Source organism: Scyliorhinus torazame, chromosome 5, assembly GCF_047496885.1.
Source record: "Scyliorhinus torazame isolate Kashiwa2021f chromosome 5, sScyTor2.1, whole genome shotgun sequence".
Taxonomy (NCBI): Eukaryota; Metazoa; Chordata; class Chondrichthyes; order Carcharhiniformes; family Scyliorhinidae; genus Scyliorhinus; species Scyliorhinus torazame.
In genome coordinates, this window is record NC_092711.1 from 287,654,341 (window position 1) to 287,671,922 (window position 17,582).

Here is a 17,582-nt window from a genome sequence, read left to right on the forward strand (position 1 = left end):
GGCATTTAAATGTCATTTCATTTGGTTGTATCAAACTGCTACAGAGTCTAAAAGGAATGAAACTGGGCAGATCTGACATAAACCAAGGCACCGAAAATGACCACGACAAACCCAGTCCTGTTGACGTTGCAAAGCTCTCTTACTAACATCTGGGGGCTTGTGCGAAAATTGGGAGAGCTGCCCACTGACGAGTCGAGCAACAGTCTGACAGTCATAATTATTTTTAACTTAATTTCATTTTTAATCTTAATTTTCTCCAATTCTAAACATTAAGCATTCCATGGCCATATGCGGCAAGACCTGGACAGTATCCAAACTTCGGCTTGTAAGTAGCATGTAACATTTGCAACATGCAAGTGCTATTCGTGACTCCTCAGATACTGAATGTTAAGAACCCTATTGATGCTAAATGCGAGGGTAATTGGAACACCAGTTCTGAGTGGTGTATATTTGGACTCCAACAAGCGAACATTTAACCTTCTTCTTTTGACATTCGATGGCATTATCATCACTGATTCCTCCACTATCAACACTATCAACCACTATCAAGGATTACCATTAATTGGAAACTGAATTGTAGTAGCCATGCAAATACTGTGGCTACAAGAGAGGATCAGAGACTGGGAATTCTGCAGTGAGTAATTCACCTCCTGATTCCCCAAAGCCTGCCCACAAAGCAGGAATCAGAAGTGTGATAGGATACTCTGTATTTGCCTGGATGACTGTGGCTGCAGCATTCAAGAAGCTCAACATATAGATCAAAGTAACCCACTTGAATGGTACCCCACCATCGCCTTTCATATATAGGCCAATAATATGGTTTATTATTTTGCAATGCATTTCCCCAGCCAGCAAGGCAGAAATAATGCCTTACGTATACGTGCGGAAGAGTTTGTGAAAAGTAGTTTTTTTCTCCCTCTGTATGCCAGCAACAGGAGCCAAGGCACACAAATACCTCTTATTCCGTTTGAGACTGTTGTGTATAATATAAACTGTCATCACTCGGAGCTGCTCTTATGAATTCTCAGGCTTTTTGCTTGACCTTTCAAAGGAATGCTTTGCAGGCTGCTGTGGAAATACGGAAATACCTTCACGACGTGGGCAGATAAATAAAATCACCTGTCTCTAAAGAAATGAAAGTCAGACGAGTTGGGAAAGGAGCTGCCCCACCTGGAATACCAAATATTACACCATTCAAACTAATCACAATGCATCTGCTTCAGTCATAAGTGATGTTGAAACCAGAGTGGATGTGACTGGGATTGGTAATAAGACCATAAGACATAGGAGCGGAAGTAAGGCCATTCGGCCCATCAAGTCCACTCCACCATTCAATCATGGCTGATTTCAACTCCATTTACCCGCTCTCTCCATAGCCCTTAATTCCTCGAGAAATCAAGAATTTATCAACTTCTGTCTTAAAGACACTCAACGTCCCGGCCTCCACCGCCCTCTGTGGCAATGAATTCCACAGACCCACAACTCTCTGGCTGAAGAAATTTCTCCTCATCTCTGTTCTAAAGTGACTCCCTTTTATTCTAAGGCTGTGCCCCTGGGTCCTAGTCTCCCCTGCTAATGGAAACAACTTCCCTACGTCCACCCTATCTAAGCCATTCATTATCTTGTAAGTTTCTATTAGATCTCCCCTCAACCTCCTAAACTCCAATGAATATAATCCCAGGATCCTCAGACATTCATCGTATGTTAGGCCTACCATTCCTGGGATCATCTGTGTGAATCTCCGCTGGACCCTCTCCAGTGCCAGTATGTCCTTCCTGAGGTGTGGGGCCCAAAATTGCTCACAGTATTCTAAATGGGGCCTAACTAATGCTTTATAAAGCTTCAGATGTACATCCCTGCTTTTATATTCCAAGCCTCTTGAGATAAATGACAACATTGCATTTGCTTTCTTAATTACGGACTCAACCTGCAAGTTTACCTTTAGAGAATCCTGGACTAGGACTCCCAAGTCCCTTTGCACTTCAGCATTATGAATTTTGTCACCGTTTAGAAAATAGTCCATGCCTCTATTCTTTTTTCCAAAGTGCAAGACCTCGCACTTGCCCACGTTGAATTTCATCAGCCATTTCTTGGACCACTTTTGTAAAGGCCCCGAAGAATCCAGCACGAGTTTTAAGGATACAAAATAATAAAGTTTATTTACTATAACAATATATACATAGTCGTAGCAGTAACTTCCCTTGCTACCTTCTCCTTCCTCCTGGTTCCTGGACTGGCCAGCTTATTTATAGTAGGAGTTTCTCCGCCCCCCTCATTGGGGAAGTTCATACTCCCATAGGATTGTGGGATAATCATTAGTCCCCAGCCAATCGTCAGTAGGCAGGTTATAACATCCCTCCCCCCCAAAGTCCAAGGAATCCACCGTAGGCCCTGGCGAAGGAAGGCGTCGAACTCGTTTGGCCGCAGGCCGGACGCCATTTGCACGCGGCGCTGGATCAGGCGGCGTATAATGAGACGGAGACCGACGCTTCCGTGATGAACGGCGCGGTTGTACATCCACGGCCTGTGGACCCGAGGATTCCCCCTCTGATTCATCCTGTGTCTCCATCTCGGAGTCAGAGTCTGCTGCCTCCGTCATGTCAGCGTCTCTGTCCCCATTCGGTCCCGTCATGACCTGCGCAGGCTTTGAGTGAGGCACCAGTGGAAGATTTGGAGGACTACCTTCCCTTGTTTCTGGTCTTTGCCGCTGTTGAACTGAGCTCTGGGGGCGGGGAATCTTTTGCGGGGATGATCTTCTGGACCGGACGTGGTCTACATGTTTTCGCTGGAGACGACCCTGGGCTTGCACTTGGTACGATATAGGGCCCGTTTGGCGAAAGATTACCCCAGGAACCCATTGGGCACCACCAGCAAAATTCCGCACGAATACTGGGTCACCGGGCGCAAACTGCCGAATCGGACGATGCTGAGACAATCCCGGTCCCTGCCGGTCTTGTGTGCGGTGTACTTTTGCGCCAATGTCCGGGAAGACCATACTAAGGCGGGTGCGAAGTCTCCGGCCCATTAGGAGTTCTGCGGGAGCTACCCCAGTCACTGTATGGGGGGTGGTCCTGTACGTAAACAAAAACCGAGCCAGTCTCGTGTCCATTGATCCGGAAGACTGCTTCTTTAGGCCTCTTTTGAATGTTTGCACTGCACGCTCTGCCAACCCATTTGAAGCCGGGTGGTAAGGGGCAGTGCGGATATGGCGGATGCCGTTCATCTTTGTAAACCTAGCAAACTCCTCACTCGTGAATGGAGTGCCATTATCCGTGACCAGCACCTCGGGGAGGCCATGCGTGCTAAATGTTAAACGCATTTTTTCAATTGTTGCGCAGGACGTTGTCCCCTGCATCTTATGCACCTCCAGCCATTTGGACTGGGCGTCAATTAGTAGGAGGAACATGGATCCCTGAAAAGGGCCTGCGAAATCTGCATGTAAGCGTGCCCAAGGCCGCCCTGGCCATTCCCAGTGATGTAGGGGCGCGGCCGGCGGAAGCTTCTGATGCTCCTGGCAAATGGAGCAGTTTTGGGCCACCTTCTCAATGTCGGTGTCGAGGCCTGGCCACCAGACATAACTCCGGGCCAACATTTTCATCTTGGTCACGCCCGGATGCCCATTGTGCAAGTCTGATAATATCAGCTCCTGGCCTTTTTCCGGGACAACCACACGCGTCCCCCACAAGAGGATGCCGTCTTCCACGCTGAACTCTGACAGCTTGGAGGAAAATGCCCGTAACTCGCCTGGGAGCTGTCTATGCTGCCCACCATACAGGACTATGTGCCGAACCTTTGACAGGACTGGCTCCGTCTGGGTCCACTCACGGATCTGTGATGCCGTGACAGGCAAGGTGTCCATAAAATTTAGGGTTGCGACCACCTCACCGGTCGTAGGGGTCGACATGGGGCCGGTCGATAAAGGCAATCGGCTCAGTGCGTCGGCATTTGCTATCTGCGTACCTGGTTTGTGCTCCAGAGAATACTCATATGCAGCAAGCAACAAAGCCCAGCACTGGATCCGTGCAGAAGCAATGGGCGGTATCGGCTTATCCTCTCTGAAGAGTCCTAGCAGGGGCTTATGATCAGTCACGATAGTGAAATGGCGGCCGTACACATACTGGTGGAAGCGTTTCACCGCGTAAACCACTGCCAGGCCCTCCTTCTCGATCTGCGCGTACTTCTTCTCCGCTGCAGTCAATGTGCGGGAGGCGAAAGCTATCGGTCGCTCGGCCCCGTTCTCCATCCTGTGGGACAGGACAGCCCCAATACCATACGGGGATGCATCACATGTGACGAGCAAAGGCTTTCCCGGATCATAGTGGGTTAGTAACCCAGACGACGACAATTGTTGCTTTACCCGCCGGAAAGCGGTTTCTTGCGGCTGACCCCAAACCCAGGTGTGATTTTTCTTTAGCAGCAGGTGCAAGGGGGCCAGCGTAGTTGCCAGATTGGGGAGGAACTTCCCGTAATAGTTTACGAGACCGAGAAAAGAACGAAGATGCGAAGTGTCAGTCGGGGTGGGGGCATGTTGAATTGCACGCACCTTCTCTGCGACGGGGTGCAGACCCTCGCGGTCCACCCAATAACCTAGGTAGACTACTTCTTTTGCCTGAAATACGCACTTTGTGTGACGTAAACGGACTCCAGCCTCCGTAAGGCGTTTAAGGACAGCCTCCAGATTTTCCAAATGCTCTTGCTCCGACGTCCCTGTAATCAACACGTCATCTAGGTAGACAGCCACACGTGGTAAACCTCTCAAAATGCCCTCCATAACACGTTGAAAAATTGCGCAGGCAGAGGATACTCCAAAGGGCAACCGTGTATATTCATACAGGCCCCGGTGTGTTTTAATTGTTACATATGGTCGGGAGGCAGGGTCCAGCTCCAACTGCAGGTAGGCATGACTCATATCTAATTTTGTGAATGAGAGTCCGCCTGCAAGTTTCGCGTAGAGATCCTCTATGCGAGGCATTGGGTATCGGTCGAGTCGGGAAACTGTATTCACTGTAAGTTTATAGTCGCCACACAAGCGAACTGTGGCATCTGGCTTCATTACTGGCACAATTGGTGCTGCCCAGTCAGCAAAACGGACAGGCCTGATAATACCCAAACTCTCCAAACGAGTGAGCTCCCCTTCTACCTTCTCGAGCAAAGCGTAAGGCACTGGGCGCGCCCGGAAATAGCGCGGTGTGGCTCCTGGTTCAACTTGGATACGGGCTACGGCCCCTTTTATTTTCCCCAGACCAGGCTGGAATACCTCTGGGTATCGTCCTAGCACCTCAGTCAACCCTCCAGAAACTGTTTGGAGGATGTGCTGCCATTGCAACCGCAAATGGCGCAACCAGTCCCGACCCAACAGGCTGGGCCCATGGCCACGCACTACGATAAGTGGGAAACGCCCCTCCTGGCGTCCATAGACAACAGGGGTCATTGTAGTTCCTGCAATGTCCAGTGGTTCCCCCGTGTAGGTGGCCAACCTGGCCTGTGAGTCAGTTAGTGTAAGGGTCTGTATACCCTGCTTGATGCGGTCGAATGTCCTCTGGGCGATCACGGAGACCGCTGCGCCAGTATCCAACTCCATCTCCAGCGGGTGGCCATTGGCCGTACTGTCACCTTAATGGGGGCCACACGGGGAGCTGCCACACAGTGCAGCTGCAGGCAGTCGTCCTCCGTCTCCACGTCCTCAGGAGTGGTCGCCGCAGGTTCATCCACATGGAAGGTACGGCCTCTGGGCTGGTCCCAGTTACGGCCCCTGGGCTGGTCCCAGTTTCGGTCGGAACGACGGCGCCTCTGGCGTCCCCAGGACCGCCGTCCGCGACGGGGTCGGCGCCTACAAGTCTGACACGGACATGGCTCCTCATCCATTGGCTCTGGAGAAGGCTCCCTTCGGGGAGGAATGTCCGATGGCCACTGGCGTCGGTCTGGTCGTTGCCTCGCCCAAGGTACCGCAGGAGTGCGGGGGGACGTTTTTGGGCGGAAAGGGTTTCGCCCCAAGGCATGCACTTCCATTCCCTGTAGCTCCTGTACTCCTCGCTCTGCACTCTCTCGGGACAAGACTATTTGTATTGCCTGTTGAAAAGCCAATGTTGGCTCCGCTAACAACTTTCTCTGGGTGGCCGCATTGTTAATACCGCAAACCAAACGGTCGCGTAACATTTCTGACAAGGTCTCACCATAGTCACAGTATTCCGCAATCCCGCGTAGCCTGGATAAAAAATCGGCAAGGGATTCTCCAGGGGTCCTCTCAGCGGTATTAAACCGGTAACGCTGGACTATCGTGGACGGGGTTGGGTTAAGGTGTTGCCCCACTATATTCACAAGTTCGTCAAACGTTTTGGTGTCCGGCGCAGCTGGGTACGTAAGGCTCCTAATCACCCCAAACGTATGCGGCCCGCAGGCGGTGAGCAATATGACCACCTGGCGCTCGTTTTCAGTGATATTGTTTGCCCGGAAATAGTAACGCATCCGTTGCGTGTACTGGTTCCAACTTTCCAGCGCAGCATCAAAAACATCCAAACGTCCGTACAGAGGCATGGTATAATAGAAAACAACTTCCAACCTGTATCCAACAAAAATCCAGGGAGGTGGCTTCAGCAGTGTAGACAGCTATTCACTTTTACCTTCGTCGCCAGTTTTGTAAAGGCCCCGAAGAATCCAGCACGAGTTTTAAGGATACAAAATAATAAAGTTTATTTACTATAACAATATATACATAGTCGTAGCAGTAACTTCCCTTGCTACCTTCTCCTTCCTCCTGGTTCCTGGACTGGCCAGCTTATTTATAGTAGGAGTTTCTCCGCCCCCCTCATTGGGGAAGTTCATACTCCCATAGGATTGTGGGATAGTCATTAGTCCCCAGCCAATCGTCAGTAGGCAGGTTATAACAACCACTCTCCTAAACTGTCAAAATCTTTCTGCAGCCTTCCCACCTCCTCCTGGATGCTGGATGTTGATTCAAGGAATAGGAAAGGCTGCCTTAATCGGGGAGGCAGTGGCGTAGTGGTATTGTCACTGGGTAAGTAGTACAGAGACCCAGGGTAAAGCTCTGGGGATCCCAGGTTCGAATGCCGTCACGCTGGATTGTGAAATTTGAATTAAAATCTGGAATTAAAAGGACCATGAAACCATTGTTGATTGTTGTAGAAACGCACTTGATTTCACTCATGACCTTTAGGGAAGGAAATCTGCTGTCCTTACCTGGTCTTCTTACATGCGACTCCAGATCCACAGCAATGTGATTGACTCTTAAATGTCCCCTGGAGGGCAATTTGTGATGGGCAATAAATGTTCGTCCAGCCAGTGACACCCACGTCCCATGATAGAATTTTTAAAAAGTGCTCGTTGGGAAGATCATTTTTTGAAAATTCAACTGGAATAATTTCTGGTTCTTCCTAATGCTACGGTACATTGGGAGATGAAAATGGGCAATGTTCGTATCTCGTTGAGTACAATGAGTTCTTAATAACACTCCGCCAAACAGCATAACCTGACCAGCTCATTTAAAAAAATGTGATTAATATTGTAGCCTAATCACAAAATATTATTTTAAGTCTTAATACAGCATGGATGCTTTTGACCAATTGAGGATACTTGTTCTCTTCTGGGTTGAGTTTACTTGTTCACCAACAGCCTCATCATGATCTGTCTTTGTTAAAATACTTCCATATATTTGCAAAGTTGAATCTGGGTCTTGGCTCTTTCAGTCTTCTAATTAGCTGACAAAAGGTCTTTAACAGCCTGTAGCGGCAAGAGCTGACCAGAGCTTGGAAATTCTGCAGCAAGTAACTTGCCTCCTGACTCCCCAAAGCCTGCCCACAGAAGTCAGGGGTGTGATGGAATACACCCCACAACTCAAGTAGCTTAACACCATCCAGGACAAGTCAGCCTGTTTGAATGACGCCCCATCCACCAACATTCATTTCCACCACCACCACCAACACACCACGGTAGTTGTAGTGTACTGTACAAGGGCTGCATTGCAGCAACTCGTCAAGGTGCCTTCGACAGCATCTTCCAAACCCACGACCACTACCACCTCGTAGGACGAGAACCAGGGCAGAGATGCATGGGACCACCACCACTTGCTAGTTCTCTTTCAAGTTACCAATCTGACTTCGAACTACATCACCATCCATTCAGTGTTGCTGGGCCAATATCCCGGACGCCCTCTTCTATCAGCACTGTGGGTTTACCTGCAATACAGGGACTGTAGTAGTTCAAGAATGCGGCTCACCGCCACTTTCTCGAAGATAGTTGGGAATGGGCAATAAATGCTGGTCTAGCCAGAGCCGCCCACATCCTATGAAATAATTTAAATAAAGCTTCATTCCCATCTCTTTCTCCCACCTTGAAAATGGATGATGGGATGAGATTGAATTGTAAGTCAAGAGTCCAAAGTATAATTTTAAAGTGGAATAAAGTATAAAAAAGGTTAGACAGAAACATGAAATCAAAGTCAAAGGGGGCACAGACACGTTTTGGGCAGAACTAGTTTCAATGTTTTTATTTAAAAATGTGTTTTCATTTTGTCTCCAGACTTAATTAATAGCCCAATAAAGCCATTCCTGACATTTGAGCAGTTTTATTAATAGTGTCTGATTCAGTGAGGTAAAATATATTGAAACCAGCGCATGGAGATGATCATTGCCAGAGACTAAAGTGAAAGGGATTGGTATATAGAGGGTTAACATAGATGAAACATTGCATGATTCCTCAAGTTGCTTTTTTTTCTTCTTTTTTAATAAATTTAGTGTACCCAATTAATTTTCTCCAATTAAGGGGCAATTTAGCCTGGCCAATCCACCTAACCTGCACATCTTTGGGTTGTGGGGGAGAAACCCACGCAAACACGGGGAGAATGTGCAAACTCCACACGGACAGTGACCTAGAGCCTGGGACTTCGGCACCGTGAGGCAGCAATCCTAACCACTGCGCTACCATGCTGCCTTAGTTACTTTTAAAATTTGACTTTTTTGGCGATGGAAAATTAGTCCTGGACATTATTTGGCCATGGGGACAGATATGCAAATTCCTAAACTCTGTGTCTGGTTTACCTGAGTTGATACATTTCCCTGCAGAGTCAGAGGTTTGTGGGTTTAAGCCCTACCCCAGAAACGTGTGCATCCAACCTAGGCTGACACTCCAAGGCAGTACCGAGGGAGTGATGCATTGTCTGTCAACTCGGACTGCTCTAGAAATCCACAGCGTCTCAGATGCTAGTCTTCAACCAATTTGATTCACTCCACATAATTGAAGAAACAGCTGAAGACTTTGGCTACAGCAATGGCTATGGGCCTGACAATATCCCTGCTGTACTACTGAAGACTTCTGCTCTATACCTAACCAAGCTGTTTCAGCACAAAATATGGAAAAATTGCCCACGTTCTGTCATGTCTAACAGTCCCAAGATGCGCAGGTTAGGTGGATTGGCCATGCTAATATATGGAACGATCTGAATGGATTGTACACCGAATAATACTTTTCACTGTACCTCGGTACATGTGACAATAAATCAAATTCAAATCCAAATTGCTCCTTAATAGCCAAAGATGTGCAGGTTAGATGGGGTTACGGGGATGGGGCGAGAGTGTGGGCCTAGGGTGGTGTGCAGCCTCGATGCGGCTAATGGCCTCCTTCTGCACTGCAGGGGCTCTATCGCTTTTATTAGCCTGGGCCTCTGGATTATTAATCCAGTGATAGTACCACTGCCTCTCTAAGCATTTTTAAAAATGTAGAGTACTCAATTCATTTTTTCCAATTAAGGACAATTTAGTGTGGCTGCGAGCTGAAGGCCATGCATATTTATAACCCGGCTCCTGGGCGGAGCTAGTATGCAGGGGCCCAGGTGAACCTGTAGTGCAGGTTCTACCGTACAACCCTTAATATAGGAACTCCGCACAGACCTGGCATTCCTTGGTGATCGTCCTTACTTCCTCAACGGAGTAGGGCAAATGCCGTGCCTTAATGAAGTGGTACAACCGAGTGACCCCTGGGTGACAAAGGCTGTCGTGCAGGGTCCGGAGTCGGTCTACCGGTGCACTGGCACATGTACCTTGGGATAGGGCGTCTGGGGGCTCGTTGAGTTTGCCAGGGCGATACTTAATCTTGTTAGTTGTTGGTGGAGAGCTCGATTCTCCACCGCAAGATTTTATCATTTTTGATCTTGCCCCGCTGTGTGTTGTTGAACTTGAAGGCTACCGACCGTTGGTCAGTGGGGAGAGTAAATCTCCTGCCAGCCAGGTAATGCCTCCAATGTCGCACAGCCTCAAAGATAGCCTGGGCCTCATTTTTGACAGATGAGTGGCGAATTTCGGAGGCATGGAGGGTGCGGGAAAATAATGCCACGGGCCTGCCTGCTTGAGGGTGGCAGCAAGGGCGACGTCCGATGCGTCGCTTTCTACTTGGAAGGGAAGTGTTTTGTCTACAGCGTGCATTCTATCTTTGGCAATATCAACTCTGATCCGGGCGAAGGCCTGTTGAGCCTCGGCCGTCAGGGGAAACTGGGTGGACTATATGAGTGGGCGGGCCTTGTCCGCATAGTTTGAGACCCACTGAGCGTAATACGAGAAGAACCCCAGGCAGCGTTTGAGGGCCTTGGGGCAGTGGAGGAGGGGAAGCTCCATGAGGGGGCACATGCGGTCGGGATCGGGCCCCAGAACTCCGTTCTGGACCACGTAGACGAGGATGGCTAAGCGGTTTGTACGGAACACACACTTCTCCTTGTTATACGTGAGGTTGAGGAGAGTGGCGATGCGGAGAAATTTAGCGAGGTTGGCGTTGTGGTCCTGCTGATCATGGCCGCAAATGGTCACATTGTCTAGGTACGGGAATGTGGCCCGCAAGCCGTACCGGTCGATCATTCGGTCAATCTCCCTTTGGAAGACCGAAACCTCATTGGTGACGCTGAAGGGGACCCTAAGGAAGTGATATAGCCGGCCGTCTGCCTCGAAGGCGGTGAATGGCCGGTCCGATTTACGGATGGGGAGCTGGTGGTAAGTGGATTTCTGGACCACCGTTGAGAAGACCCGGTACTGTGCAATCTGGTTAAACATGTCAGATATGCATGGGAGGGGGTACGTGTCGAGCTGCGTGTACCTGTTGATGGTCTGGCTGTAGTCCACGACCATTCGATTTTTCTCCCCAGACTTAGCCACTTCCACTTGAGCTCTCCAGGGGCTGTTGCTGGCCTCAATGACTCCCTCCTGAAGCAACCGCTGGACCTTGGACCTGATGAAGGCCTTATCCTGGGTGCTGTACCGTCTGCTCCTGGTGGTGACGGGTTTGCAATCTGGAGTTAGATTTGCAAGGAGCATTGACCTTTCGGTCACGAGGCCGCACACCGTGAGGTGTGGTAAGGGTCCGCTGAATTTAAGGGTCAGGCTCTGGAGGTTGCACTGAAAATCCAGGCCAAGGATACGTGCACTGCAGAGGTTAGGGAGGACGTAGAGGCGCAAACCGTGGAACTCTACGCCTTGGACTGTGAGCGGACCGTGCAGTACCCCCGGATCGCTACGCGATGGAATCCGGAGGCCAGGGAGATACTTTGATTGGTAGGGTGTACCTTAAGGGAGCAGCGTCTTATTTGGATGTACAAAGCTCTCGGTGCTCCCGGAGGTCACGTGACCATTGACTTTCACGCTGGTGGATGCGTTGGTCAGAGTGTGTGGTCTGGACTGGTCGATTACCATGGATGTGAGTCGTGGTTGATCGTCGGGTATTGAGGCGGCCGCAGCGTCGGGTTCCTGAAACGCCGTTGGTCTCCATGTGCTGCGGGGTGGACAAGATGGCGGCGCCTGGAAGTCCTGGGTGTCACAATGGCAGCGTCCAAGGACGCACGTTGCGGGAGTGGAGCAAGATGGCGGCGCCCATGAAATGCACGTGTTGTGCGGGAGAGACGATGGCCGCGCCCATTACTCGCACATGGCCTGGGGAGGAGGGGAGGATAGCGGCGCCCACTGTCCGTGACCGGGGGGGGCAACCGCTGCCGCTGAGCGGGCCTGGCACACCGCTGCTTTGTGGCCCTTCCCACAGGCCTTACAAGGGGCAGCGCGGGCCGGGCAGCGTTGGTGGGGGTGACTTTGGCCGCAAAAATAGCATTGGGGGCCCCCCTGGAGATCATTGGCTGGTGTGTAGGGCAGGCATATTGAGTGGGTAGCGTCCCTGCTGGGGCGGCTGCCTGTGGGGCCCATGAAGTGTAGGAGGGGTGGGCCACGCGGTTGGGGGCGTAGGACTGTACATTGCGCAGGGCGACCGTCATGGAAAGCGCTAGTGTTTTAGTCTCTGTGAGGTCGCGCGTGGCTCTTCCGCTGCCTGATAACATCGGACCCAATCCCAGTTACAAAAGCGTCCCGCATAAGGACATCTGACTGCTCCTTAGCTGTAACGTCCTGGCAGTCACGGTCCCGAACTAGTGGGATCAGGGCCCCCCAGAAGTCCTCGATTGACTCACATGGTAGTTGAGTACGCGTTGCGAGCGCGTGGTCTGGCGAAGAGCGTGTTCGTCTTCTCCTCATAACTCTCTTTGAGTCAAGTCATAGCATCAGTGTAATTGGGCGCATCTTGGATCAGCGGGAAGATTTTAGAGCTGAGTCTGGAGTACAAGATTTGAATCTTCTGAGCCTCTGGAACAGGGGTCGGCGCCGCGTTGATATACGCTTCAAAACAAGCTAGCCAGTGCTGGAAGTCCTTTCTGGTGTCGCTTGCGTGTGGATCCAGCTGCAGTCGATCTGGTTTAATCCGGAGGTCCATCTTCTGAATCCGATACTAATAAATTTGAGGCCGATCAATTTGGCTGGAGACGAAGATGAATTCAAACTTAGGCTTTATCTGAAGTGTGGCCTCCAACAGCAGCTGACGAAATGGCTGCGAGCTGAAGGCCACACATATTTATAACCCGGCTCCCGGGTGGAGCTAGCATGTAGGGGCCCAGGTGAACCTGGTTCCTGCCTCTTCTACCGTTCTACAGGTTCTACCGTACAACCCTTAATATAGGAACCCAGTGGTTTACCTCAGGGGCAAAACCCACGCAAACACTGGGAGAATGTGCAAACTCCACATGGACAGTGACCCAGAGCCGGGATGGAACCTGGGACCTCGGCGCAGTGAGGCAGCAGTGCTAACCACTGACTGCACCATCGTGCTGCCCTCAGTGCCTCTCTAACTTAAGGGTCTAATTGTGCCCTTTAAGTAAATATTTGTACGAACAGTAAACACATTCACTGTTCCTTATGTTTAAATCGGTTTGTAACCGGTTTAGCTCTGTTTGCCAGTACTTAACCAGTCCTGGACAACTCTGGATGGAAAGAGAGGAGGGAAGTTTGATTGTTTTACTGCAGACGATTATTTTCATAAATGCAGTTCCTGCTCCATTGTACGTGTACCTGTTTGCAATGGAGCCTGAGCATGTGGAAAGGATAATTTTTGGCACGCAGCAACCGTTGGTCAATGGCCACCGCGGAATTGAAATTGATGTCCCATGCGGGCTTATCAAAGGGACAATGTGTCATTCTGGAAAGCGGGTTACCCTGCCAGCTTTGTTGGTTTTCTGACAGATTGACTTTCAAATAGCCAATCTGAAGGCTCTTGTGGCTGCAAATTGCCAATGGGAGCAGGTGCGGGCGGGACTTCCCCCTTCCCACCCCATCCAGAAGTTGCTGCATTATTCCCCCCGCCCACCCCCAACCTCTGCGGAGTTCAAATGTAACTTTCTTTGTGCTTCTCAGTCGCTGTGAAGTTCTTGCAAGCTTCATTCGCGGTTGCTGTGGTTTCCAAGGGGAGGTTCATTTCCTGCATTCCTATCATACTCCCAGAATGAACGAGAGCAGATTAATAATCATTGCCAGCTTGGTTCCTAAAGGAAGAGGCAGGAACTAGATGGGGTGGGAAAGGAGAGGAACAAGAAAGAAGTATGATTTGTTCTGTTCTGAAGATTCTCCAAATGTTTAATTTGCGGCGTGACTTGTAAGAGGGGCACCAGTGCACACTGACTGGGGTTCCTCCGCTGAGAAAGGGGAAGAAGGTACTGAACTGTCTTTTAGTTGCAGTTGTTATGTGCAGCATTCCATCCTGTGCCAGACAGAGACTGGCGGTGTTGGGAAGGGGGGCAGCGGGGGTTTGCACTCTGGCCAAGGATTGTTTGAGGGCGAGAACCAGCAACGTGCCTGGCAGGATATGTCCCTACGTGGCGATGTGGGAGGGATGATCGCAAGCCCCCAGCCCAGTCGCCTGCAGTGTTGAGAAAGCTGTGTAGTAAGTAGGTAAGTTCTCAATCTGCGTACTGTCAGCGGGCAGGAATGCTAAGGGTTGATCGCGTCTGTACGTCTCGCAGCCGTGTTAACGTGTTTCTCACTCTGCTTACATCCTCCGGATGACTTTTTGTTGGCATCGACTGTTTCGAATTGATTTGATTCCATTTTAAAAAAGAAAATCTTTCAAACCCCACTCGCACTAATCATTTCGGACTCGCTATTGTTTTAACTGGGCTGCTTGTGATCACGCTGGAAATACACAATGAAGCCGCTTGTGTCTCCCCAACCCTTCCCTCCAGCAGCAAGATCTGAATTGTAGTGCGTAGAAACAACATGTTGTGTGATGTCAATCTACTAGTATCCCACTCGACTCCTCAACTTAAAGGAATAGGAAGGGAGGAATCCCCTCGAAATATTTCCTGTACTCGTGAAAGCAGTTTGCTTCTTTTAGGAAGAACGCCCGCAAAACGTTTTTTTCTTTTGCCAAACCTAGTTTGGTAACATTGTTATTTTAATGGTATCGATTTTGGCTGTTCTTTGTTACCTTGGCCTAATTAAAAGGTTGCAGTCTTCCTCTATTCCACCTCTACCATAATCAAACAACACTTTTAGTGTACTGGCTTTACTCACAAGCGAGTCAATCAGACGATGCTGTTTTACAATGGAGCTGTTATCATCAAAGTGTAACAGGAAATGAATGCTGTACACAAAATGTCTGGGAAGGAATTTTACAACCCTACAAGAATTCCATTTTCTTTGTGAATTTTGCAAGCAAAAGTAAAGGCGAGTAATATCACTTCATCTGTGCATTTAAAGAAAACTAAAATAAGCAAATTAACAAACAGCCCAGCTTGTGTGTATACAGCACCACTCCAATTTTCAAATGCTTTCTTTGAAGAAAGCACAGTTTCGAGTCACTAGGTATGTTGTCCACAATGGCATTCAAGTTGTCTGTTCACATGCTTTTTGGATTTCTTGTTGAGATTGTTCAATTCATTGAGTATGTTTATAGAGGTCTTGTCTACCCCAAGTTTCCAGGATTGTTTTACATCCGGAGAAGATTTGGCTTGGACTCCCTGTTCCTAATTCTGGACGCCTACAGTTAAATTACTGTAATAAAGGAGTTCAGATTATGTTTTAAACCAAGAGAGCAAAGTTTAAGCAATTTCTAAGTACTCTGCAAAATCTGAGATTAGGTTGTGTAAATACATTCCTTAGTAACTGATATTTTGTTTTGTTCATTTATGTGGAAATTTGAGTGCCTTTCTCTTCCCCCTTGCCCCCAAGTGTTCCAGCATTGCCTAACAGCACTAAATGAGATTGACATAACATGGTTGAAAATTCAGTGATTGAAGTGGCTGTAGGGACAATAGGTAATGTGAAGGATAGGGGCAACATTTTAGGAAACAGTATAAAAACTGAAAAATAGAGGGAATAGACAATGGTACCTGGCTCCCAAGTTTTAGCAAAAGAAATTCAAAAAAATATATAGCAGGTGAAGCAATGAAAGTTTCCCATTATTTAGCCAGATAAGAGATTATTAGTGTGCAAACTAGAAATATTCCCCTAAGAAGCGAAGAGGTTCAGCAGTAGCTAAGTACCTTGAATGGGTTAAGAAACTAAAATGAGACTTGGTTGTAAATTAGAGAAATCTGGGGCCAATATAAAATAAAATTGAGCAAAATACAGAAAATGTGGGGGCGAAGCGATAAAAGAATAAAACTGAGTGTATGAAAAATGATTAGAAGGTAATAAAACACGCAATAGAAACTTAAAATTATGGAGCCAGTTCTTTAGTGGGGGGGGGGGTCATCTCATGGGAGGATGAAGAAATGGTGAGGCTGCTGTACAGATTATTTGACTGGACTTTCACAGAAATCTTGCAATGATATAACCTAAAAACATCTTTACGACCAAGCCTTTGGGTCATCTCGTAACTTCCCCCATATTTATCTTCTCTCTACTCCCATTTCTGTTCATTGTCCAGGGACCTTAAAGCTATTACAGATGCTAGAGGCATTAAATCTTTCCCTCAAGACATCCTGCAGTGTTCTTCAATCAATGGATTCAAATCAAATTTTGAAGTGCAATTACTGCTATGTCAGCAAAATGAGCCAATCATTTTGCATACAGCTTGGTCCACAAACAATGAATCAATTATTGGATATTCTCATTGGTGTTGTTGGCCACGGGAGGTGTGATGGTTGGCCTGGAATTTGAAGCCAGATCAGAGAGAAATCTGGACACTAGAACTCCTTGCTCTTCCAATAGTACCATGAGATTTTTTTTTTGTCATTCATTTGATTCTGCAGACAGTGCCTCAGTTTAACATCTTGCTTAGGAGATAACAATTCGGTATTCCTTCACTACTGCACCGTGGTGCCAGTCTAGATTATGTGCTGATTCCAAGGCCGCAGTGATAGAGCGGTTAGGGGTATAGGGGAATTTGAGCTCCCAACCAGTGTTCTCCCTAAACTGTGAGACGACCCAAGATTTCATGTGCAGGCCATGCACAAGTCCGTCCCTTTGTATTATCATTTGTGCATGGCCATGCAAGAAATGTGAAAGGGCATTGAACTTAAAATCACCAATGTACTAAAAAAAATATGATCGCGAACTTTGCCGACCACCTAACCTAGCAAGAGAGATGTGTTAATAGGAGTGAAACAAGAAATGTGTTAATAGGAGTGAAACAATAAATATGCACCATTGAAGCAATTGGATTGAGCAACTAAAGATCATAAAGAACAGAATCATGCATGGTTGTGATAACCTTTTGCAGTAGAACTTTTCCAACACACAGTTAAGGAGACCTGATCAAAACACGTGTGTCTCTGGCAACACTGGAGCATTGCAGCATCAACTTTTCTTGTTTTGAGAATCTAGGGCAGTGTAACATGGGGTGATGTCGCAATTACAAGATGGCAATAGGGTATTTGGCCCAGCCAGTTTATGTTGGTATCTGCCCGTCAAGTGAGTAACTCCGATCCATTAGTTCACTCTGTCCCATGTTCCCTGTTCCTTGAACCACCCAGTTAACTTATTCTTAAATTGACTCAATGGTGTCTGCTTCAGTCACAAACTCTGGTCATTGAATCATAGAATTTACAGTGCAGAAGGAGGCCATTCGGCCCATTGAGTCTGCACCGGCCCTTGGAAAGAGCACCCCACTTAAGCGCCCACCTCCAACCTATCCCCATAACCCAGTAACCCCACCAAACTTTTTGGACACTAAGGGGCAATTTAGCATGGCCAATCCATCTAACCACATCGTGGGACTGTGGGAAGTAACTGGAGCACTCGGAGGAAACACACGCTGACACAGGGAGAATGTGT

At 48.5% G+C, this 17,582-nt stretch overlaps 1 protein-coding gene across 3 annotated transcripts in view; it reads left to right on the top strand.

Annotated features, from left to right (window-relative positions):
• The window catches only part of amot (angiomotin), a 186,424-nt gene that overhangs the window by 63,061 nt on the left and 105,781 nt on the right, over positions 1-17,582 (top strand). Inside the window, exon 1 of one of the 3 annotated variants that reach the window (XM_072505697.1) lies at positions 13,701-14,255. The exons of 1 other annotated variant lie outside the window; for it this stretch is intronic. The gene's annotated coding sequence lies outside the window, so the exon portion shown is untranslated. Of the gene's footprint in view, positions 1-13,700; positions 14,256-17,582 lie in introns of those variants that run through there. One more of the 3 variants, XM_072505698.1, reaches the window with a different exon arrangement.